The 23,912-nt window shown below is 40.2% G+C and overlaps 1 protein-coding gene and 1 pseudogene across 3 annotated transcripts in view; one reads left to right on the forward strand and one right to left on the reverse strand.

The window, feature by feature from the left end:
- LOC121617103 (NACHT, LRR and PYD domains-containing protein 12-like) overlaps positions 1 to 6,837 on the reverse strand; it is a 29,690-nt gene extending 22,853 nt beyond the window's left edge. For all 3 annotated transcript variants that reach the window (XM_041952135.1, XM_041952134.1, XM_041952136.1), the window contains exon 1: positions 6,800 to 6,837. The gene's annotated coding sequence lies outside the window, so the exon portion shown is untranslated. The remainder of the gene's footprint in view (positions 1 to 6,799) is intronic.
- Positions 6,838 to 7,742: 905 nt separating this feature from the next.
- LOC121617508 lies at positions 7,743 to 11,935 on the forward strand (annotated as a pseudogene).
- The last annotated feature ends 11,977 nt before the right edge of the window (positions 11,936 to 23,912 follow it).

A 23,912-nucleotide genomic window follows, 5' to 3' on the forward strand; every position in this document is an offset into this window, starting at 1 on the left:
AACATGTTTTTTCCAGTTTAGTTTGTGATCGATCACAACCCCGAGAAATTTGGTCTCCCAAACCCTTCCTATTTCAATGTTAGAGATTTAATTAATTTAATATTAGTTTCAGATTGGCTTCCAAATATCATAAATTTAGTTTTCTTTATATTGACAGATAATTTATTGACATCAAACCAAGTTTTGAACACTCCAAGTTCTTGTTCAACAGTGTGCAGAAGTTCTTCTAAATTTTCCACGGAGGAGTACAAATTTGTGTCATCAGCAAACATGATACAGACAAATGTCATTAATAAAAAGAAAAAACAATTTGGGGCCAATAATGGAGCCCTCAGGCAATCCGCAGGTGACCGGTTTAAATTCGGACATTGTTTGATTTATTTGAACGTATTACTGTCTGCTTTCTAAATAACTTTTCAGCCAGGCATGAACTGTCCCTCTAAATCAGGGGTGGGCAAACTTTTTCACTTGTGGGCCACAAAGGGTTCTAAAATTTGACTGGGGGGCCGGACCAGGAGCAGATGGATGGAGTGTTTTGGTAATCCACCTCATAAGAGAAAATAAAATATCATGAGATATGTAGAACACATGTGCTTTAATTTCAATTGAAAATGAACAAAAGCATTACAACTAAATATCTGTCTTTGAAGTCCCACAGAACTGAGCTATTTATTGAAATTACTCTTTTTATTATTTTAAAGCACTGAAAGTTGTGTTATCCTTAAGGATATTATCATCATCAGTCTCCTCCTGACTGTCTTCATTTAAAAAACGGTAGGAGATGCAGGTCTACTTGTCCTCTCCTTCTATTCAATCATCCCTAATGCCAAAACTCAACAACGAGCAGCGCGAGGACGGAACAGTGACAACGCCAGTATGTGGAGCGCGTTATATTTGATCGCGCTGCATTTGCGCACTTGGTTTTGAGAACGTACGTGCACCTGAGCACCACATATGTGCATCCCTTAACAGACAGAACAAATTAGTTTCAAATGCATTTTTTACATAACACAACGGAGAAACGTACTTTTAATTTCAGTGGGAACAGTGTTGTTGGTCTCCCTTTTTATCCAGCGCATCAAAGTCTGGAGTCAGTTTTCTTGCTGTATCATCGTCTTTAAACACCGCCTGATCGGTGTTCAGTCAAAAATATTTAGTTGTCCACTCCTTATTAAAAACTGGACATCCTTAGCTCCGCTCATCTTTACAGAAGGGCTGAGGGTCGAAGAGTAAAGCGCAAACGTGGAGTAATACGCTTCACCTCAACAAAGCTCAATGTATCTAGAGTGCGCCATCTATTGGGAAAAAGCCAGAATTGCAGTGAAAATAAAACATTAACAAGGTTTATTGATATAATTTGTTCAAGTTCGGCGGGCCGGATTAAATTTTGTAACGGGCCGCATATGGCCCTCGGGCCGTAGTTTTCCCATGCCTGCTCTAAATCCATAGTGTCCCATTTTTTCCAGTAAATAATTATGATCAATAGTATCAAAAGCTTGACTTAAGTCTATGAAGACATTCACTGTATGATGATCATTGTCGATTGCATCAGCTATTTCTTCAGCCATCATCATCACTGCATATGTAGTTGTTCTGTTCTTTCTGAATCCATATCGTTGTTCGTTTAAAATATTATATTTTTCATTAAAGTTATCTAATTGTTTTATAAAGAGCTTTTCTAAATTTTTTGAAAATTGTGGCAGTAAAGCTACTGGCCTGTAATTGTCCATACTGTGTCTGTCACCATTTTTAAAGATGGGTACTACTTTGGCTAGTTTCATGTCCTGTGGGAAGATGCCTGTTTGGATGGAAAGGTTGCATATACAGTTGTGGTCAAAAGTTTACATACACTTGTAAAGAACATATTGTCATGGCTCTCTTGAGTTTCCAGTTATTTCTACAACTCTGATTTTTCTCTTTGTCACAAAACCATTCATGAAGTTTGGTTCTTTTGTGACTTTTTAATGGGTTAACAGAAAAAGTGCCCAAATCTGCTGGGTCAAAAATATACATACAGCAACACGAATTAGCAATTTTGGTGAGTTAGAAAGTTGTGTCAATGAAATGAGCTTCATAGCATGGCCTCTTCACTTCTTGTGAGTGATTGTGAGTGACTACAGCTGGTGACTTCTCTGAGGCCATTTAAATACGGCTCATTGGATACAAACACCCACAAACGCTACAATGGGAAAGTCAAAGGAGCTCAGCATGGATCTGAAAAAGTAAATCATTGCCTTGAACAAGTCAGGAAAGTCACTTGGAGCCATTTCAAAGCAGCTGCAGGTCCCAAGAGCAACAGTGCAAACAGTTGTTTGTAAGTATAAAGTGCATGGCACTGTTCTGTCACTGCCACAATCAGGAAGGAAATGCAAGCTATCTCCTGCTGCAGAGAGAAAATTGGTCAGGAGGGTGAAGAGTCAACCGAGAACCACCAAAAAGCAGATCTGCCAAGCTGCTGCAGAAGCTGCTGGAACACAGGTGTCAAGTGTCCTCAGTCAAGAGTGTTTTGCACCGCCATGGACTGAGAGGCTGCCATGCAAGAAGGAAGCCCTTGCTCCAAAAGCGGCACCCTAAGGCTTAAGACAAAGATAAGACCTTCTGGAGGAAACTCCTGTGGTCAGACGAAACAAAAATCGAGCAGTTTGGCCACAATGCCCAGCAATATGTTTGGAGGAGAAAAGGCGAGGCCTTTAACCCCAAGAACACCATGCCTACCGTCAAGCAGGGTGGTGGTAGTGTTATGCTGTGGGGCTGTTTTGCTGCCAGTGGAACTGGTGGTTTACAGACAGTAAATGGGATAATGAAGAAAGAGTATTACCTTCAAATTCTTCAAGATAACCTAAAATCAGCCCCAAGGTTGGGTCTTGGGCGCAGCTGGGTGTTCCAACAGGACAATGACCCCAAACACACATCAAAAGTGGTAATGGAATGGCTAAATCAGGCTAGAATTAAGGTTTTAGAATGGCCTTCCCAAAGTCCTGACTTAAACTCTATTAAGAACATGTGAACAATGCTGAAGAAACAAGTCCAGCTCAGAAAGCCAACAAATTTAACTGAACTGCACCAATTCAAAACCAGAAGCTTGCCAGAAGCTTGTGGATGGCTACCAAAAGCGCCTAATTGAAGTGAAAATGGCCAAGGGACATGTAACCAAATATCAGCATTGCTGTATGTGTATTTATGACCCAGCAGATTTGGGCACTTTTTCTGTTAACCCATAACAAAGGCATAAAAGAACCAAAGTACACAAATGTTTTTTGTGACAAAGTATCTGTTCTAATCATTCTATCAGAGAAAAAACAGAGTTGTAGAAATAACTGGAAATTTAACATTATGTTCTTTACAAGTGTATGTAAACTTTTGACCACAACTGTATATGTTAGAGGTTTTACAATGCTATGGATGACCTCTTTAAGTGTGCACATATCAATAAGGTTTACATCAGTTGACGTTTTATTCTTGAACTTATTTACAACGTCAATGATATCCCTTTCTTCAATCCCACAAAGAAACATAGAATTTAGATTCCGTTTGATTAAACCATTAACAAGTTCTTTATTTTGATTGTCCATAATAATTTTGTTTGCCAAAGTAGGTCCAACACTAACAAAATAATCATTGAAGTCACAAAAGTGCTCAACTTTTGATCCGCTGATGTTCCAAAAGTAATTTTCAATTGGAAATTCAGTATGTATGGATTTATTCCTAATAATATGATTTATTACATTCCAGTTTTTTTGTATATTGTTTTTACTAGCTTCTATCTTTTCAGAGTAGAATTTCTTCTTTTGTAGTGTTATGATTGTGGTCAGTATATTTTTATATAATTTGTATGATGTTCACTTTCATTAGTTCTTAGTAGCAAAAAATTGTTTATAAAGTACTTTTTTTCTTTTGGCATGACTTTTGGAGGCCTTTAGTCATCCAGGATAGTTATTTATTTGGGTCTTTACCTTTTACTGGATACTTTCTGATAGGGCAGTGCTTATCGTGTACATTTAGAAAATTTGTTAGAAAAGCCTCATAAGCCTGATTTGGATCTTCCACATAAACACTCCCCCAATTATAACTTTTAAGTTCTTCCTTTAAAGATTCTAGTCTTCCTGGTGTTCTTAACCTTCTTAACCTACATAAAGGTTCATTATTCTGGGGTGCATTTGAGGACTTTGTACTGTGCATGATCATAAAAATAGGAAGGTGGTCATTTATGAGCAACCCACATGTTGTTTGAACAATAGCAGTTGAGAAAATATTATCAATAAGTGTTGCAGTGTCCTTAGTAATCCTACTGGGTTTATCTATAAGAGGCCAGAGGCCAAAACTAAACATTGTATTACAGAAATCAGTTGTTAACTTATGCTCTTTTTACATTTTAACAGATCAATATTAAAGTCACCGCAAACAAAATGCATTTTCTTATGTCCTATTTTTCTGATAAGGTCAACTACTGTAGTTGTGAATTGTTCAATACAAGATCCAGGTGTCCGGTAAATACAACTTAAAGTAATACTCTTTAATTGTACTGAAGCCATTTCAGTTGTGAGGCTTTCCATTAAATCATCGACCACTGTGCAGTCAATTTGTTTACAATAAAAGTCTTTTTGTACAAAAAACCAACGCCACCACCTCGCTTGTTCTTCTGATTTACACTAAAAAAATGGTACCTTCCAACTGAAAAGAATTATCGTACCTATGATCTGAGATCCAAGTCTCACTTATGGCAATTATATGAAAAGTGTGTTTTAATGATAACATATAATCTTTTATTTTTCCAAAATTAGTATAGAGGCTGCTACAATTAAAATGTAGCATTGAGAAGCCCTCTAAATGAAGGCTATCTAATTGAGTTTCAGTATAATATTTAGCGTTTGATATGTAATCTTTGTAGACATTTAACTCAGAATCCACATTATTATCAAAGCTAGAAAACTTAAATTTCTCAATGGAACATACTTCAGGATCACCATCAGGATTTACTATCCTGTCTAAAATTAAAGTGTCGTCTATGTCAAAGAGAAAAAAACAACAACAAACAAATAAAACAAGCTTGCTGTAAAGTCCATTTTACAACTGTGCAGGCATAATGATCACTTTAATTGGTCCAGGTCTGTCATGTTACGTATCATGACAGTCTTTGATTGCTCTGGTGACCCATTTGACTTCACAAACACTTTGCCATTTCTTGATCATGCTGACTGGATTTTCTTCTCCTTTCTGACTGTACGGCTCTGTCTGGCAATTTCTGCATTTTTCTTTGTTAAATGCTCATTAATGTAGACTCCAGTACCCTTCAGCTTTTTGCTTGTTTCAACACCTCCACTTTATGCTTTCGGTTTGAAAATTGGACCACTATTGTGGGTTTCACTTTATCCTTATTTGAAAGTGAGTGACATGTTCAATGTGTTTCTTCTCTATCGTGATGTTTTTATTGTTCAACAGTGTCTGTAATTCCTCAGGTGGTGCATCCTCACCTGCAGTATCTGAGACTGTAGCCCGAGTGTAGCTGTGATGTTTCCAATCCTGTAATTGTAATATCTCCAGCACGAGCAAACTGCTCCAAATCATCCCCTCTGCTCCAGCAGCGCAATCCTCTGGTCCCTTTGTTTTATCATGACTCTCAGCTCACGCACTTCCCCCATGAGGCCCATGAGTGTGGCCTGTTGTTTAACCACTCTACTGATTTCATCTGACATAAAGTTGAGAGATTTTTTTAAAAATGGTCAAAATTTCACTTACTTGGCTGCAATTCATAACAGCACCATGAGAAAACATCTGTGTTGCATTAACAGAGTTTTAATCCTGGTTGGATGGTTCTATATTTTGCTGATTTTTGATGGATGGAATTGTAGTGTCAATCTGAGGGCTACAAGACAAGACTATGCCACTCTGCCCTGTGCGTACACTGCTCTGCTCTGTGCTCAGAGGCATGGGGGAGACGGGCACATGAGGATCTCTGTAAATGAAATCTACTGGAGTCAACTTACTCTTAACTGTGTATACTTAAGAACTCATATCTCTGTTTACTCAGTGAAATCTCTGTTGACTTAGTGAGTCATAAGTCTGTATAGTTAGTTCTATCTCTGTTTTGCCTGGCCTATGTTCTGTTATATAAATCTTTTTAAAAAATGTCCTAAGAGTTGGCTGGACACCAATAAAAACACTAGAATAGAGATAACTTGCTAAACTTAGTACAAAGCAGTGATCTGGAAAGTTCCAGGGATCCTAATAGATACTGATGCCAAAGGATCTCCGTGGAAAAACCCCAAAAGCTACAGTGGAAAATTACCAGTAGGAATTAGGTAAGAGGTTATCCAGATGGGCCAAACTGTATGGCCAAGCCCCTTGGCAATAGAGGTTGGAGAAGTGGCTTGTGGTCGGAAGATTGCCGGTTCGATTCCCCCATTCCCTCTCAACTCTTCTGGACTCCGACTCTTTTTCCAAACTCTGTGCATTTTCTGAAGAAAAGCTGATTTCTCCTAAGACTAAGACAGTTAAGAGTTAAGAATTAGGCAAAGAATCATAATTTGACCCTGATCCAGTCAGTATCTGGTCCTTGGCGAGGCAGTAGGAAATCCCCGTCAGAATAACTCTGAGCGAAACTCAGAGCCCAGAGCGGCAGCAGCAGCCGTTTGCAGGATAACGTCCTAGTAAACTGTCCCCATAAGGAAGGCGAGTCCCCGCAACGTGATTAATACATGGTCATACATGGTCTCTCTCTCTCACGCACACACACAGCCTAACATTTGTGACTGACTCAGACTTTAACAGTAAAGTAATGAAATTTTGGATTAACACTCACCTCCTTCAGCTTTCACTTCTCCTCTTCTGATCGTGGAAGATGGCATCTGAATTTGAGTTCACCTGAGCCTGGGTCACATGATCAGTGTCATTTATAGGAAAACCAGTTTATCTGTGTGTGTGTGTGTGTGTGCTGCTCACAGATCAGGAAAATCAGGAAAGAGAAGCTGGCCCACATTTGATTGTCAGCCTGAAGAAGTTCAGTCAAAGACTCATGAAAGAAAACTTCATACATACTTCAAACTTCATAATTTATGAATACATTTAAAATATCTTTACATTATTTTCTTAAAATGTGGACTAATTAACACCAGACCTGATCTCCTTCTTGATGAACATGTATACGCTAACTTCACTGTTGGACTAACTTATGGTTACCTAAAGCTCTTGGACTCCACCATTTAAAAAGGTCTTTTACAATAAAGTGGTGAACAGTCCTACGACATCATCGGTCCTTTGTGTTCTCCTCCCTCTGCTGCCGATAGCAGACTAACAGCCTGCACACAGATACTAATGCTCACTCTTAGCCTCAAAGTCCACATAAACTCAGAGAGAAGCAGAGAAAAAAACATCATTCAGAAACCAGGTTTCAAGAAGCATCTCTAGTTGCAGCCTCAGATGAAATTCCATCATCAGAACAACATCCGCATGTGTACAAAATCAAACTATCTGAAAGAGACTTTTGGAACAGAGGCGAGCTTTAAAAGAAAACGTTGAAACTACAACAGAAGCTGTCATGAGAAAAATACTCCCCAGCTGCCTCCATCTGAATAAAGACAAGCCTCAACATACAGTCCAATAAATCTTATTCACTCAGTTCAGTGGTCAGGAACAAGTCCCTGGAGAAACTGATTTGGATTTCACATTTAGCAGCAAGAAATGTTCTATGTTTTAAGTGGTGCAGCAGTTGCTTTAAAGAACCTAGTTCTTAGTTCTTCAGGGTCATGTCTGCTCAGGTGCTTTCTTAATTATTAACACAATATGTTCATATTTACCAGCGATCCTGTGGCAATATCTGCAGTCCCTCCTCCTTCTCCTCCTGCTGTACTCCTGTTTTTCCTTCCTTGGGTGCATCTCATTTCTCCTAATTCCTTGCTCGATCCATATTGTGGCTCTGAGGAGCGAGGATCGAGGAGGGATCGAGGGATCGGGGAGGAGCCATGAGCGAGGATACATGAGTGCATCCTTCCTGGAAGTTTTTCAACGGAAGACTCCTCCCCCACAGCTGGCACATTTGAACTAGGTGGTGGAGAAACTATTTAAGTGTAAGTATCCTGCAGTGAATGGCTGTAATTCAGACGAGCCGAATTGAACGGTTTTCCAAAGAGCAATAATACAAGAACATGAGGATCCGTCGTTCAATTAAGTAAGGGATCATGTATAGTGAGCAGGGACCACAGGAACCTGCTCACTATACATGATCCCGCATAGAACACGGCTTACTACTAAAGCATTCAATAATGTGACATAAAATAGTGATTAAAACATTTGATTGATTTAAAATGAGCCTTCTCTCGTCTGTCACTGCTCTCACTGTGAGCAGGCTGGCAGGCAGGATAACTTATTTCTTTACAGTTATTCAGAGAAATCATGTCAAATGTGGAGAAGTGACGGGATATCCCAGACCTGAGAGAGACGTAGCTGGAGACAGAGTTTGGTTTCTATTATTTTGTACTGAGGGATAAAAGTCCCGCAGCAGCTGATTTAGGTGTTCAGCGTCATACATTAAAAATATGTCTCCAGTTCTGTCTCCACTCAGCAGTCTTTTAGCAGGTTGATCGCTCATGCTGTGTTTCTCTTGGTGTTTTTTTGTGTCTATCCGCTTCACTCTGGTCAGTCTTTGCGTCCTCAAGTCTCTTGTGTGTTAATATCGCTTCAACTGTCGGTCCAGCGTTGTTCTTTACTTTTCTCATCTTTTTTGCTTTCCCTTATCCTGGTTTTGTACAACAGGCCCCTGGTCTATGAGTGAAATCAGTGTCATGTTGGTTTACATATTGCAGACTTCTTACTTTTTGCTCCAAAAACACCTGTTCTGCCTCCGTCCTCCTCCCTTCCCTTGTCTCTGTGTTTTTCCCCTATCCCTTTGTGTCATGTTACTGTGCATGTCCTGTGTTTCTGAGTGTCTATATCTGTCCTCTTTGTGTCTCAGGGCCACCTCCTCCTGTCTCAAACCTGCCAAGTCAGCCCAGCTCCAGTCCACCACCTAAAGAACCTGCTGACTCACCTCACCTACCTGTCCGCTCCTTCCTGGATCTACACAGAACATCTCCCTGTGATTATTATCCATTTTGTGACAATAAATCTTTTTATTATTCAAATCTTCAGTGTCTGTGTTCTGCACTTGGAGTTCGGACTTCACCTCAGCCCTAACAGATATCGATCGTTTTTTTTCTCATTCGAGCTCATTCTCACTTTCCCTTTGGTGGTCTGAATAACTCACTGCTGCATAGTGCTGCTCTGTCTTGTCTGTCCCTAATCCTCATCTCCAGGGTGAAGGCTGTGTGTTTGCCGGAATCATCCTTCACTACTCTCCATCTTAAAACAGCAGCAGGTCAGTGGCAGCTACCAGAAACCTGCCAGCAGAAGTGCTGGGCACTGCCAGCTGCTGCTGCGACTCTTTGACCCGCTGAGAGCAGTTTCCATGGGAACGCAGCTGTCGAGGCCTTCGTCATACAGATGTGGACGTGATAGATATCTGCCACGAAATACGCATTATAAACAGGAAATGACATTGAACTAGGGACTTGGGTCCAGTCCAATCACAAACAAGTGTGGTCCCTTGTTTTCCATAATCTGAAATGTCTTTGAGTTTTGTGAAATGTTGTTGTGTTTTGTGAAATGTTGTTGTGTTTTGACCCTCAGTGTCACTGTAGATATTGGTCCAGCCCAATCTATAATGAGGAAAAGCATCAAACATTTTTTAAGAGAGCAAGAAGGGAGGTTTCTTTGTCGCTTGTTGCCTGAGGCCTTTCATACTTACCTACATTTACGTTACTTTGAGTATTAAAACAAAGGATAACACACAGGAATAAGTGAAATTGGGTAACTGATCTGCACTTAATCCATTTTAAAAACTCAAGTGACCACTGTGTTCTCCTTGATAAAAAAAAGGATGCAAGTTGAAAAGTCAGATTCCTTGATGACATTAAACACAACTATACTGGTCTATATGTGTCCCAAGATGTAGACATAAGCTTGATGAGCTGCTGAATAAGATTTTAAGTGCGTCTTTTCTACAGAGGCACAACCAGTGACCCTGTTAAAAAGACAGCCTCTCCTCCAGGACACCCCTCCACCTGAATCTGAACTGTCTCAGGTGCCAACACCTGGACCTCCGCGTTGTCAACCTGATGGTGAGAGACAGGAGTGATCAGCCTATTTGGCTGCAAATGAAAACAAAGGAAATCAATCAAGTTATGTAAGGTCTTTGTGATCTCAGAGGTTAACCATTTAGCGACATACGTAAGCAGCTGAACCACGAGCACAGTCCTCCCCTATGATACCAGTGGTGCTGTGGTCTGTGACCTCAGGCATCAGATGTTTACCATACAGCTAGTTCCAACTGGGACTATCAGTGAGCATATACTTCCACCTACAATAGTTTAGGTATAATAACACATGTCAGGCCAGGGTTTTAAAAAGTTTATCTCACGCAATGAGCCTGTGGTAAACCTGACTCTTGTCTGCTGTCTTGTCCTCAGCTGGTTGTCCATTGAGCACGATGTGGACCTGAAGGCAGAGGTTCTGTGGGAAGAGCTGCTGGATGACTTTCAGCCTGAAATGGTCATCCAAGACTAGTGAGTTAATGAGTGTCCCACCCTCCTCCAGCCCTTAACAGACACGTGTGATTACTTAGTATTGTGGCCTTATCAGCCCCTATTAACATGCATGTAGATGACATTATGTGACAGTCTGTGCATTTGCACATTTGTATATATGTCATGTAGCTTTGCTTCATAAAGTATTTGGACATGGACTGGTGTCTGACATGTGTTTGTGTAGATAAAATGCAGAAAACGTTGAGTAATATATCTGTTTTAGCTTTACAGCAGAGTGAAAATCCCTTTTAACAGTATGTTAAGAGTTAGTTAATTAATCAAGTCCTCAGAATCAATACAGCTGTATACTGTATCATCTAATATGAATAGAATTGCAATCGCAATTTCTGTTAAAACTGTGAAGTCTTCTACAATGTTTTGGCCAGTATATTTTTATGGCAATATTCTTCTATTCTTTCTTTGCAGCAATATATTTTTTTTACATATTTTTTTAGAGTTCTTTGTATAAAATGTACATTTTTGTATATAGTCAGTTTTTATTTTGTAATTGTATTTCTCTGTTCTGTTGTTATTTTCCTACTGTTATTGCCTGCTGCCTTTAACACCTGAATTTCCCCAGCTGAAGATTAATAAAGATCTTATCTTATCTTATTATAACCTTTTGCATCTTTCTTCCGTGGCACAAACCAGTAGAAATTTTCTTTTACATGGTTGGTTTGGTGAATATTGAAACCATTGTTGTTTCACCGTTGTTAGAGGTTACAAAAAAGTTGTTGGTTTCCCAAAAATGTCATACTAATTTGCTCAAGATCTCCAGAAAGATCTTTGGTCAAGTCATTTGACACAAATTGCAAAGAAAATATGACTGTCCTACAAGGAAAGGTGCAATAATAATAAATTCCCTCAATGAAATTGCAAAACTACATATATAATTTCTTCTTCTTCTCCTCCTGTCTAATTATCTGTCATTTTGTGAGGTGTGAGGAGAGTCAGCTGCATGAGCCCATCTACCAGCTGCATGTGAAGTTACTGGGAGCAGACAAAAGCACTGTGACCTCAGAGCACACTGTCCACCCCAGCCAGGACCTCAGCACCTGCTCACACACGTGGAAGGAGCTGAGTTACTGAGTCCCCTGTCAGGTACACTAATCTGCCTGTATTGAAGTGCCAGGATTCCATTTCTTCATTGTATTTCTCTCTGTTGGCCTGCAGGTGTCACATGTGTTCTCTGGCTATGTGCCCGGGGGAGACATGTCCACTTCCTGCACAGACTGAAGAACAAGTTTGTCATTGAGTTCTTCCCCACACTGTTCACCCTCAGTTCAGTGATTGTCAAACCAACCAAAACCAGCTCCTAGGCTGAATCCTGCTGAAAACTGCAGTGTAAACATCCATCCATCCATCCATTTTCTTCTGCTTATCCGGGGCGCAGCAGTCTAAGCAGGGATGCCCAGACTTCCCTCTCCCCAGACACTTCCTCCAGCTCTTCCGGGGGGACCCTGAGGCATTCCCAGACCAGCCGAGCGACGTAGTCCCTCCAGCGTGTCCAGGGTCTTCCCCGGGGCCTCTTCCCGGTGGGGCATGCCCGGAACACCCTCCCAGGAAGGCGTCCAGGAGGCATCCGAAAAAGATGCCCGAGCCTCCATACATACTGTATTAACTTTCAGGCTAGTTATTATAGGATGGATTTTAATGCACTTAGGAACATTACAATGTGTTCAATCATACAGTTTCATAATGCTGATTGTTGGGCTCGTTTTTTAAATTGTTTTAATTTTGCATTCAATCTGTGAAGTGGTTTGTGCAGTAATAAAACAAACTTTTCTTATTTCACGGTTTATTTCTTTCAAGCAGTGAAACCTGTGTCTGAAAAAACTCAGCTGCAAGAAGTAGACGTACAGTATGTCGTATATAACTATCCCACTCACACACACACTATATACTTAGTATTTTGCAGCATATTTTGTCTGATGTAAGCGGTGGGTTCTTGACTGTGGGTAGTGGACACTTCATGTTACTGTGAGGGATGATCCTGTCCTAAATGATGCAAAACTGTTGAATCAACAGAAATTAGGAGTGGCTATGTTCTGGAATTAGACTACGTACTTTGTGAGTTATAAACTCATCTTATTTTTACTGTGCAATATAGCAAACACTGTACTTAATTTATCCATACCCACCATGTGCAATTTTTTCAAAGCCATGTGCAATTCTCTTCATATATTTTCCACTGGCAATATATTTTTTATACTCCTGCAATATATTTTCTAAAGTATATATAGTCAAGTTTTTATTTTTACAAACCTAAATAAAAGTATAGTCTACTATACTTCTATATAATATAGTCTACGGCAGGGTTTTAATGGATTCATTAGTTCTAATCTTATTATTTTTGTTATTTGATGTCATTTTGATTTCTCAATATAAACAATGTACATCTTATACACTTCTCACATCAGCAAGAGATAGACCCACAAAACTGAAAAACACACAACCTACAACAATACACATTTAAAACAACCAAATAAACAAAGAACAAAAACTTAGAAGAAACAAAAACCTTTTAGAGTTGTTTTGTTCTCCCTGTATGCTTTTCAGATTTGTTCCCTTCAATAGCTGTTGTCTTCTGTTTCCCACACATTTCTTTTTTCCAGTGTAGTAGTGCAGGAGTGCATGTGGATTTCCAGTGTCTGAGTTCCTTAAATACGATCTCAAGTAACATTTACGATGCCGGTCTCTAATAAGCCACCCTTTATAAAGAGGTTGTAACTTGGACGGAATGACTTCATTAACGCTCACAAATAATTTCCTAGTGCTTTATAGATCATACGTCATTAATAAAACACCATTTGGGATTCCAGCTTTTGACTGGTGGTGACTGCAGGTGATACGGACCAGAATCCTTTAATTATCATTGTACAAATGCAGACTTGATTACAGACTCATAATAATGACTTATTAACTTCTATAAACTGCCTAAAATAAGGCACAAGGCCTTATTTGACAGCGGGATCATGAGCAAGTTTTTGCATTTATCAATGGATTACCAACACTTATAAGCCAATGGAATGTGTCACAAACTGGCAACCCCAAATGTGTTTTTACTAGTTGCTTACAATGCTCCACAAATCATTACCAAATGATTCACTAAAGCCATTAGTTACAACTTAAGCCCTTTGAAAAAGGCTGTCTTATTGGAAAGTGACGCCACATTTACAAAACACTTGAAATTATACTACATATATGTTTTCAACTAAAACTCACTGACTGAGTTGGCATAAGACAAGTGGGTGAATAGACTATTATGCTAATATTATGCAAGCAGTGGACTTCAGAATTCAGAGTCATTTCGCACATTCAGGAGACAAATTGTCAGTAGACTCACTGCGCCCTCAGTCGATGTGCAGCCAAACAAGCATGAATACATTACATATACGCAGTACAAGATCAGGGGAGAAGATCCCAGCAGATAAGTACTGCTGTTTCAGACACCAGCTGAGCTGGTCCACTCAGCACAGAAACTTTGCAGTTGCGCACTTTTCCCTGCTTATGCTGCCTTTAGTTACCATCGAAAACAACTCGATAAAACAGGCATACACAATGAGCCATTACTTACATCTCGCTGCTGGAACTAAAAACAGCTTTTTCACCAGCAGGCTCATATTCCTTTCATTAATTCCGACCACAAGCACTTAAATCATCGTTTACCAATCCCTTTGACATTTTCACCACGTCCGATAGCGGAACTTGGGAGGAGACCGTGAACGTAGCACGTCATCCACCGCGTGGGCTCGCAGCATCACCGCCGTTAGTTAACGGCAATGTGAGTGAACGGGAAAGTTCACTCTGTGAGTTCAGCCGTGTGCGGACACCGGGATAGTTTTACCGGCCGTGTGTTTCCAGACTTTCAGACGCTATGCCAGCCTTTGGTGGAGCCGTGCCATAAACCAGAAGGTAAGAGACGAGGGCAAGGGAGGGATAGAGGAGCAGGTGCGGCGGATAAACTGACATTTTGGGACCCTGCTAAAGGCTACGCCCTCGTGACCCATCGGTAGTTTTGATTGATAACATGAAGATATTGAATAAGTAACTATAGACCTAACTTTTAATAACTTCACTGTGACTCACAGCAGCGGGTAAGGCTGTGTTTGAAGTTTTTCATGAAGAAATAGAGCTACATTTGGCTTGGACACGCCAGTTGAAAATACATTGATGATAAATGAATCTTGTCCAGGATGAATTGTTAAGTTATGGTTCAGCCAGGAAATGTGTGTTGTAAAGGTATGAGGTCAGTAAAACAAGTGACAAAAACAGAAAGGATGTCTAATCTTTAGGAATTCAAGTCAGCACGTGGCCTACTTTTTGATCACAAATACAAATTGAATTGAATTGAAAGCTGTCCCTTCACTGGCACAGCTGGCTGAAATACCTCTACCTTTCATATTTGGGCTAAAAGTATGTGTTTCACTATAAGTTCACCACTGGAAGCTGGGTTGGCTGTGACACATCATGTAGTCTACCAACATTTGGCCGATTGTAGGAAAGCACATCTGGCCTGCTGCACTGCATGTGTTCATGGCAGTCCAAACCTCAGCCTACTTGACAGCGCCCTGCTTGGTTGATTCTGCCACTTTTTTGGAGTTGACGGAAGAAAATTAATTTTAGAGAGCCACTTTTAAATCAAGGATGTCTTTAGGAGTGTATTGATGTTTGTGAGTTCCTGCTGGACACTTAGAAGGTCCCATTGATTTTATTCTGAAAGATCACTCTGCTGTTTCCCTGACATTTTCTGATAAGGGCTTGACTTCAGAGCTGACATTTAACTGACATAAAAGCATCATTCATTTAGCAGATTGGCTGCACCGCATACAGTGACCCACCCGGCCATCTCTTGTGTCCACGACAGTGCTGGCAGCCCACAGGCGTGTTGAGAGTTGGTGATGTGTGAGACAGGAGGCGTTGACTGCAGATACACCCCCAGTGCCAATCCATTATATTTGATTACGCACATGATAACGCTTATATCACTTTTCAGAGCATGCTTCCAAAAAGACACTATGATCACTCTTTTGGTTTTTATTTTTTTCACTCATGCATTTCATTATAACATGCACTGTTCTCTGTTGTTTCTCATAGGATGTAAATACGGCTATTTATTCATAATATCTGTGATGCTTAAGAATGAATGACAATGAAGTTTGGGTCATTCAGCACCACGAAAACTGACTGTATTCAAGATAGTTGATTATAAGAATGGCAAAAGCAAAACACTGTGGATATAACAACACTAGAGAGCCTTTGTTATACTAATACAGAACTAGATTCGCACATAGAGCTGAAATGATTAGTGAATTGATTGATTGGTCGGCAGTTAATCAGCAAAAATGCCAAACATTAGCTGGCTACAGCATCTGTAATGTGTCTATTTTGTCTTTTCTTCTTCGTTTTTCATTCTTTGTATCATTGTACATGTAATGACTCTGGCTTTTGGACTTTTGACGTTGTGTTCATTTCCTTGGGTTTTCAAAAATTATGATGGGAATTCTTCACAATTTTTTCCACATTTCATAGATGAGAGGATTAATCAAGACAAAAATATCATCCATTTTAAAAATAACTGTTAGTTGCAGACCTTTTTACAAGTTGTTTGCTGTATATAGTTTTTATCATTTGACTTTCTTGTCTTTGGTAGCATCTAAGCACAAGGAAGACAATATGTGCGGCAGTCCAGAAGCTAAATCCAAGCAGTCCACCACTAAAGCTCACTGACACTTATCCTGAAATGCAACCTCCCCCCCCCCCACGTATGTGGCGGCTCAGGTAAACCAATGCTGCATTGTATGCAGGCACCGATATGCGCACCATCACAGGTGCCACAGGACAAAGGGCTATACTACACCTCACGTTTCTCTCACATTTCCTCTACGAGCAGTCATTACAACTGTACAGTTGATCAGACTCTTTTCATCCACTTGATTTATGGAAGTCAAGCCCTGTGGACGGGTCTCTTTTACCCTGAGGGAATTACATTACTGTACCTCATTTTGTCATTGATTTATATTGCTACAGTAATGACTGATGAAGGCCAAAAGCTCCTGCCACACACATTAGGATCAGAGGAATAATGTAGTTCTATGTAACAACTGTTTAACCTTGTTTAAAAGTCATCATATAGCTTGAAGTTACAGCAGTGTACATGCTGTAATGGTATTGCTGTAATGTATTTACTAGCCTCTCTGTGAGTGTGTGTGTGTGTGTGCATATGAGCGATTGGGAGAGAGAGTTAGTGCATGTGGGGGTCTGTTTTGTTTTCATTGACTCCCTCGCCTATTGTGTGTTCAGGCCTGCTGGCTGCCTCTGCACATTTTGTTAACATTTTGTTGGTCTAAACTAGATTGTTGCCCTGAATCCAAGTGGCCAATGCAAAGAATAAAAGGCACCACAAAAATCTTTCAAATGGAAATGCTGGTCAGTGGTTCGTTGACTTTTCCTTCTTGTCATTGTCTGTTATTCTGTAGGTTGCTTCACCACGTCATGCCATCCAGTCAATGAACATTATAGCAGTATGTTAACTTAGACTGGGTAATAAGTGGAGATTTTCTCCTTAATGAGTCACATCGGAAAAAAGCCTCCATTTCAAAGATTAGTGATTGCTCGAATAGTGACGGTCTGACAGTAGTGCAGATGCTGCAAAGAGCGGGCGGCAGTGTTTCGTACAATTGACACCACCACATTGTCATATCGCTCCTCACAGCCAGCAGTATGTGTTTGTATATTCTGTCTGTTATTAATGTTTCTGACAGTATCTTGAATATTGCATAACTGGTGTCCCTGTCTGGTTCATACTGAAGTTGAGAATGCTATTCCTTCTAAGGTGACAGTGGCTGGGCAGGGTGTCTCAGGTAATGGAAACCCCAGGAGCTGCTGTCTGCTGGCTTTCAGTCGTTTGTCTACCAACCCCTTTCTGTCCACCTCACCTCCGGCCCCATGTGGCCTCTCACTGTCCACCTGCCTCTTCCTTGACAGTGAGCCTGGCTGAGGCGCACGTGGAGAAATCTTAGGAAAAGGAAGTGTGTAATGCTCTCAGCAGAGGCAGAGTGACTCGAGGGGGAGAAACGAGAGACTAGAATGGCTTAGAGATGTCAAATGGATTGTTTACATCAGAGTCAAATTAGAGAAGAAGGTTAGAGGGGTGTCTTTTATATATGTGAAAAAAAAAATCCTTAAAATAGACTTAAATTCAAATTAAAGTTTAAAAAAGAATAAACTCCGAATATAATCCATATTCAAATAGCTATAATACCTCTCGTGTGTTAGTATTGCATATTATGTTGCAGTTCAATCAGCAGAACGGTTTTCTGGCAGTATGGATACATGATTTTTGCACTAATGTGATGAAGTAGCTTGAGTTGCCAGCTATTGAATTTGCTTGATTAGCCAAAACAGATATTCCTGTTCGGCTATATCAGATCTGTAAACAGTTTCTGTTTGATTTTCAAGAACACTGACTCACAGTCCAGTATATTTATTCTGCGATATGACAGTGCACATACCATGAGAGGAAATTTTATTCATATTGCCCATACCGTGAAATGAGATTGCATCTAATGGTATGGGCCACTTACTAGGCTATAAATGTATTTACTGGTCTAAGAGCTTCACTTCTTATTGATCCGCATTGTCAGTAAGGATTTTAAAACATGCTAATGTCTATTAGAGCCACAGTGCTATTATCAAAGTTAGAACAGCCATTTATGACTGAGACTTTTTGGAGTAGGACGATTTTAAAGGGCCAGATGGCAAAGACGTCCACAAGATAGAAATGACATTTGCAAAGAAACTTTCACTTAGAAATTCTTTTAAGGTTATTTTGTAGAAGAACAAAACATTCTGCACCCTGTCAATCACTTGTCCTCACTCTATTAATGATGTTTCAGTCCTCTGGCTTTCATCAAGTAGAATTCTGTGTGAGGACTTTGTAGTGATTGTTACCCGCTAAGATCATTATAGTAGACATTGAAAATTCACAATTGGACTGTACGTAATCAGACCAGAGAAATGGAGCTGAACTGTGCTGACTGAAAGTAGATCACCACACTTGAGGAACTGAACAGCGTGGCAGCGTTCCCGCCATGCTGTAAACTAAACCTTGTGCTCAGCCGAGCTTGCACTGCTGCTGTCCAGATTGATGGTAATTTTGACCTGGTGGGTACAAAGAGAACAGAGGCTGTGCACCACTTAGGTTGTCTTTCCCCCGCTGCGTCTACAAGCACTTCTCAAAAACCAATTAATTCCACAGGGGTACTGATTGAGCCAGTGTGGTTAATTTATAGACTGAGGTGCTTCACACAGTGCAGAGATATGGTAAAGCACTTTGACAGACTTCTTCTGTTGGAGTTGAACATTGTCTATAGGTCACTTTTAGTGAGAAAACAAATAGTTATCTAATCTACATTGTAAGATGTACTGTTGCTTTTACGCTGTAAAGATGTGGTTGTCATTGTCCACCTTGCTAAAGTTTAGCACGTTGGTGTCTGATAAGCCCCCTAGACTTTAACATAAAAGTCTCGATAGCAGTCTTACCGGGTCGGAGCTGTAACACTTCTGTAGCCCAAATTTGAAATGTAAGCCACCAGATTAACATAAAGGCACCAGCAGCACACGGTTAAGCTTGCAGACAGTATAATGTTTGTTCACGGCAACATGCCAACATTTGAGCAAAAAGGAGAGTCCCAATTTAACATCCTGCCATTTGATATTATAAAACAGCCAATAGAATTTACTCTCTAATAACGTGAAATGATTTAATTGGTGTTAAAACGTATCAGTGGATTCACTTTAATGTACGTACAGTACTGAATTGTACAATTTTGATTAACCAACCAGCGTAGAGCAAGGAATCAGTGTACGAAGTCTACAGTAAAAAGGTGTGAAGGGAACAGGATGACAGAGAACTAGCAGCAGTGCATTGATTTAGATATGCCATCTTACTCATTTATGTTCACCAGACATTAGCCTACTGTAGCTAAAGTCAAAGAAATGAGATAGTTACATTGACTGATGATAAGTGTTAAACATCCAGTTCCTTTTTGTGTTTTTGTGTTGTGGAGCTGTATCTGAGAGGTTTCTGTGTGGATCCAGTTGTTTAAGGTGTAATCTGATGACACACCTTCCTGACAGACTCTGCAGTCTGTCTCCAGTGACTGATATAACTTGTGTGTGTGTTTAAACTTGTTTAAACATTTGCAGAGATTGTGCTTTGTGGAAAATTTCATGTAATGAAAACAACTTAACTCGATAACTCTTTAACAAACCCTGGCCTGCTCTGCATATACTTGCTTTTTGGAACCAAGATTTAGGTTCCTTACACACAAAACTCATCACAATGCTGCATGACCTCACCTGAAATGACAGATATTAATCAGCTACTGCTACTGGTTTACACACAGATACAAACAAAAAAAAAAGCAGACATAGTAAAAGCCAATATAATAGCTTAAGAAGAGAGTTGTTTTTTTTTCTTGGTGAGCAATCAGGCTTCTGTTATACACAGTAGTAAACAGAGCTTTCCCTCCAAATTGACAGACAGAAATTGACAGAGTTCATCAGTTCGTGTTACATAAGGCAATGTTAGCACAATTCAGGTCAAGAAATGGGAAATGTTGAATGTAAACAGAACCAGGTTTGTTTACCATGAAACCTCTACAAGATACCTTTAATGCCACATTAGTTTTCTGGCGCAGTCCGTCCGTCTGTCTGTCTGTCTGTGTGACTGTGGCCTGGTGGATTATCTTACACTCTGATTCATTGGGCTCATTGACAGGCCCATAGCAGCGAGCCAAAGCCCTGTGTTACTTATTAAAGGGACGGATCTCTTTCCTTTCCTCCCTTTAACTGCAAACAGAGAGACAGTTAAACAGAGAGACTGTCGAACTACCTTGACTTGTGTGTAACTTCAACATGTTAATTGTGCTCTAATGGATGTTTTCTGTTGTATTGCTCAAATCCAAGACTCAATCATCTGAGAGCAAAGGGGAAGCAAATCTTTTGGATGAGTCCACTCTGTAACAAATTCAGGTTGGTCTCATGTGTTTCCTATAAAAACAGCCTGAAGTCTTTGGGTCTGACCATCCAAACACTTCCAAATCATCTAGTAGCAGCAGAACTATCCAACAGCTTTTTACAGCACATTAGATACAATGAAACAAATGGGGAACAAACAGGGATAGAAAGGAAAGAACTAGTTAACATGAACAACAATGACCAACATAGATTAATAGACAAAGAATACAGCCGCAAGCAGCGATTCTGGGTTCAAGGCCTTTTGAGCTTAACAGATAAGCGAAGTCATTTCAGCTAGTTTCATTTTGTTTAAAGAGGGACTGAGCTCTGCCAGTAGGTAGCACAAGATGTGTCCATTAAATTTAATCAGGATTACTCAAAGGCATCTTGACTTATGAGCAAATATGTAATAGGCCACGCCCACTCACACCAATCAGTATGGCTCATCAGACTTTGGTTCATACTTACCTCCAGAGCATGCACACTTAAACTGGTCAAGTTAGGAGGAGGTACACATTTTTGTGTTTGTCGTGCTCCCTGTAGGTCTGGAACAAAAGGCTTCGGAAGGCCAATTCCCAAACACATTCTCGAGATATGTACCAATATTTATGATGACTGGACTAATCGTTATAGTTATAGCCATTTTCCTTCTTCCTTCCGCCCCTTGCAAAGTTTATTAGTTGATGGCGGCCAAGTTTTTTTTGAATGATCTTGCTAATTTGTAATAGTAATGTTTATCTCTGTCCCACAATGCAATATAAAAATTTTGTTATAGGTTCTATTCATATAGCTGTTTAAAAAAGGTAATGAAATATCGGAAATTCTACTATGGTGGACTTTTATGGTCCAAGAGGCTCTTTTGTAAAACACATAGATCTGGAATTGTGTCTAATTTCAAGTCAGTCAGACTTACGGTGTGAGGGGCGTTTCCTTTCCAAAATTCTATAATGATAACATTAATAAATAATAATATTTATACCTTGACTCTTCAGGATACATTTAGTAATGTCATCTCCGATAGCTTCTGGTGGCAGCAGCCGGCAGGAACACTTTGTACACGGCTGTGAATGGCAGTGAAGTCTCTCATGATGTGTAGCCTAAATTAACCTTTTTGTTCGTAGACATCTACAGTAATGCTATACTGTCTGAATTTTAGCATGGGCCTTCACTGCGTGATTGAGAGTGTAAGATTAAGCGCAGACACTGGCTTTGATTGGCTGCCTGTGAAATTTATACTGTACGTGGTATGTTATTGGCTTACCTGTGCACAGGACATCCTGGAAAGGGGATCTTTGTCAGTCTGCATACAGGTTAACATTTAAGCAGCACGATCAGTACACTTTCTTCCTGTCGCTGATGGATTGGTGATTTAAAAATGGTGCATGTGTGTTAACGCAGACACATTTCATGTTCTTGTCTCTGTGAAATTCGGCCAAATTCATCTAGTGTCCTTAGATTTTTTTTTTTTATCTTATACTAAATGCTTACTAGTTTATATATCTCACAAATGTAATCAAAGCTGAAACCAAGTGGATTAACACACGAGGTGACTCAGATTCATGTCCAGATTACACTGGTTATCGTGATGGTTACACATGGATGGTCACTGCATGGTTCCTGTTATCTGCTGTACAGTAGTGGATGAACCAAGTAAACCCAGTTCAGGCAAACTGTACCACTCCACCTCTGGACATGCTGGACTGCCGGTTGGATGTCACAGTACCTGGTTGCTGTTATGCAACCCCACAACTCACGCGCACACACGTGCACTAGTACATGTGCACACACACACACTAAATGAATGCAGTCTATTTAACATTTACAATTTGCATTTTTGTGAGGCAGTAAAACTCCATCTGCCTGACACGAAGTCTGACAGGCTCCACAGTGCAGGAGGGAAGGGAAGGGAAGCAACTTCAGCAGTGTGGAAGTGGTTTGGTTACAAAGATCAGATACAACAAACCACAGTAATGTGTAAGAACTGCAACAAGGCTGTAACAACAAAAGAGGCCAATACAGCAGCATGTTCTTTTACCACAAGAGGAAGCAGAGCCCAAAACCCCTCAAGTAGAGCTCAGCACGCATTTTGTTATATCGTCTCGATTGTCATTATCACAGAGATACCCTGAAATATCATGGTATTATTTTAAGACCATATTGCCGACTCCTACCCTCATCTGACAGTACTCTACTGTCAGAGTACAGGCAGGAAGTATTAAACTGTTAAAGGTGCTAACTCCCTTTTTTGCTGATGCTCCTATCAGTGTAAGATAACCCCAGGCAATCACTTATCTGTGGTGCTGACAGATAGCGGCCGTTTCAGAGGCAGTAAGGGGAGATGAGCTGCCACCCAGCTCACTGTTCCTGTGTGCTAATAGGACAAGGAGACCACAGACCTGTCGACACCCCTTGACCCCCTTCCCCCAGGCATAAGAAAGGCTTTGTGCTTCATGTTGTCCGCCTCAACTTTAAACATGAACTTGTATGAAGCTTTTCCATTCTTCTTTTAATGCAGCAGTTAGACCTGAAAGAGCTCAGTGAAGATTGTTCCTGGAGCCAAATCAAAAAGAGTTGACTTGAATCAGTGTCACTGAGATGAGAGCTCTGATCTATTTAGGAGTGACTGTAATCTGGCCGTTTATCTCCCTAGTTACTCAATCTCTCAACTGGAGAGATGAAGTACTCCCTTTATGTCTGGCTGATAAATCCACCAGGCTCCTCTACTGAATGATGTTTACAGAGCTGCTTGTAGGTGACATGAAAGGAAGCGATATCCTGCTATATATAGGTGAATGCATTAATCAATAATGCATCCAGCTCTTCCAGCACTGGCTTCTTGATTATCTAGCACTCAAATGTTGCTCTCTGTGGCTCTGCTGCACTCTACAGACTATCCACAAGGAAAACGTCCGTTCACTATACATTTGGACCATATGTATGTCATGCTTTTTAGACCAAATTTATGATACAGGATGTTATGAGAGTCTATTTTTTGTAGCTCAGGTGTATAACCTGTTGAATCGTGTGTTGTGAGCGTATGTTGTATCTGTGTGTACTGAGTGCATATTGCTGGTTTTGTGTGAAAGTGTTGGCTGTTATGGTAAAAACAAGGCTGGGTCCCTCACTACAGACCAGTAATATCACGATCATTATTTTAATGGGGCCACCGTGTCAGAATTGATTGGACAGGAAAATGCATATTACCATTACTAATCTCACATCACTCTGTTTGTGCACTATTGTTATCCAAATAGGAACACTGAGGAAGTTATT

This window comes from Chelmon rostratus, chromosome 14 (genome assembly GCF_017976325.1).
Source record: "Chelmon rostratus isolate fCheRos1 chromosome 14, fCheRos1.pri, whole genome shotgun sequence".
NCBI classification, from domain to species: domain Eukaryota; kingdom Metazoa; phylum Chordata; class Actinopteri; order Chaetodontiformes; family Chaetodontidae; genus Chelmon; species Chelmon rostratus.